This window comes from Cynoglossus semilaevis, chromosome 6 (assembly GCF_000523025.1).
Source record: "Cynoglossus semilaevis isolate Cse_v1.0 chromosome 6, Cse_v1.0, whole genome shotgun sequence".
Classification (NCBI taxonomy): domain Eukaryota; kingdom Metazoa; phylum Chordata; class Actinopteri; order Pleuronectiformes; family Cynoglossidae; genus Cynoglossus; species Cynoglossus semilaevis.
The window spans coordinates 6,384,744-6,387,351 of record NC_024312.1 but is presented as its reverse complement, the minus strand read 5'-3'; positions in this window follow the sequence as shown (position 1 = coordinate 6,387,351).

Genomic DNA, 2,608 nt, shown 5'->3' with positions numbered 1-2,608 from the left:
ATATATATATATATATATACATATATATATATATATATATATATATATGCAGAAACACCATTGAATTCTCAGTACTGTAATGACTTGGTGGTAGAACAAATTGCCCACCTTTTCATAGGCTTCAAGGCTGAACATTGCAGGTGGGTCACTGTGTATTAGGCTCTTTGTGAATGTTCCTCCCATATTAACAAAAGGTTGTTAAAAGAACAAGGAAAGCATCTTTAAACCTCGCCTCATGCTACACGTGGCTCTGCATCTCCTTATTCACCTAAAATGTGATAAAAGACGATAAACATTTTCCGCTGTAAACTCATCAATGTCAGAACGCCTGGGCTCAGTGCAACCTTGATGCAGGCATTGACAGTAATAGACTCTTCAGATAAATCCACTCTCACAGTCACACACCGCAAAAGGCAGAGGTGCAAAACAGCTCATTTTATACAAAGTGAACAATGACAGGCTGCAGGAACAGAGATCTGCAGCCTCTCAGTGATCATGTGTTTCAAAAATATCTTAAAATAACAATATAACAATATTCAAAATTAAGTTTTTTTTTTCTTCCCAGAGCACCGAAGCACACAAACGAAACAAATCAAGAGGAATAAAATAGATAGGAGGAAAATTTAATTTAATGCAGTTTTGTTTTTGCACTATTAAAAGTGCACATTTTTATGTTTTATATTATATTATAATCACTAAAAAAGGCCACTTAAATATCTAATCTTGGGAAACAAAGTTCAAAGATGTTGTAATTTTAAACCTGCATTACAGGTGTTCAAAGATGGTCAGAGAATACTGGGCATTTAAAAATATAAAATATGTATTCATCCTAGTGTCACTCACTGTAACATGATACAGAGCTAAGATGTCAACATCCTGCAGTCACATATGGAGCCGACAGCGAGGATAAGAAACCAATCCGTGCAACACAGCGGCTCTTAAAGCCTCTTAGTTTTAACTTAGAGGTTTGAGTGACAGTTTTATTTCTCCTGCTGGATTATCTTTACACAATAACACTAAAACCATAAAAGAGGCACCGCCCCAAGTGACCCGTGGCATTAATATTCCGCCGCCACGACATATCTCAAATCTCACCAAAGTCAGCACTCTGGACTCGTTAGCTTTGACCTAAGACCTCATCTTCTTAATTAAAAAAAAAAGACAAAGAGAGATGGTCTCTCAGGAGGATTTCACTCAGAGCTAAGATTTTCTAAGAAGGATTAACATCTGATGGCATATACAGCTTGTCTTAGAAAGAAAAAAAAATATTTAGGGCATCCACAAGATGGCCTATATATTAATCACAGTTCAACCAGGGATGTTGACACTTTAAATGAAGTAGATGGTATGAAGTCTAGGTGTTGGCTATAAACAATAATTACAGCTCTCCGTGGTTTGATTATCCTGTCATGATTGTCAGGCTCATCAACATAAGCCACACATGAGCTGACAGGTCAGAAAGCAAGAGAAATTTCTATGTAAAGAAATAAGGATTAAATAAATATCTAATGAAATCAAGTTGTTTCAGTTATCAAAAATACTCCTATTATTATTATTGTTGTTATTATCATTATTATTATTATTATACATAGATTGTATGTGACTTCAACCTCAGTCTTTAGAAGCATCCCGCAATGTTTCTGGCTGCAGTACCAGTTTTGGCCAGCAGGCAGTTGAAAGAATCCCATTACTTGTATATGAATATCTTTTCGAAACTAAATGAATAAATAATAATAACAATAATAATAGTAATAATAATAATTATTATTTTATCACACTAATTACCGTGTCAGTGCTCCACTACTCACCAGTATTTTGTATCGAACACGTGGGTTACACGTCTACGTGATTCTGATCCATAATCTAATGTAAAGATGTCGCCATCACATTTTGACACTTCTGCAGCCACATGCACAACATAAATATATATTTTTAAAAATCAGAATGTCACATAAATTTGACAATATATAGAAAAAACGGGGCAATACAGGGGCAATTGTTCTGAAACTTTAAGTCGATTTCTTCGCGTTTAAATTATTTTACGACATACTAATAATTTACATCCATTCATTTGAACGCTTAAACGGGGCACAACGCCGTACGCCGCACTCGGTGTTTTACTTTGAAAGTCAAAAACACCGGTGTCTTATTCAAGTTTGTCTCCTGAAAACACAGCAGTTTGTATTTGTTTACGGCGCACACCGCACGGGCGGCTACGGATTACCCGACTTTACGGACGATTGCCACATTAGGTGGGGAGTTACAAACCCATATATTGAAAGCAAACACCAGTGACCTCCACGGACACCTGTAACAACAGGCACAGAGCAGCTCCATCCCCGCAACCAATCACCTTCCTAGGCTGAGGAGCGGCCTTCTTCTACGTCATTTGAGCCCTGTCGCACGGCGATGACAAAATCAAGTCGCCATCGCCAATTTCCCCCAATTCACTTCTATATCAAATTAAATAAATAAACAAATAAAAATAAATGGTTTTTAAAAGCTATACATGGCAGACATGTCTATTAAAGGAGGCCATAATAAATAATAATGGTCATAGTAAATAATAATAATATTACGGTTTGTTTTTTTTGTTTTTTTTTACAGG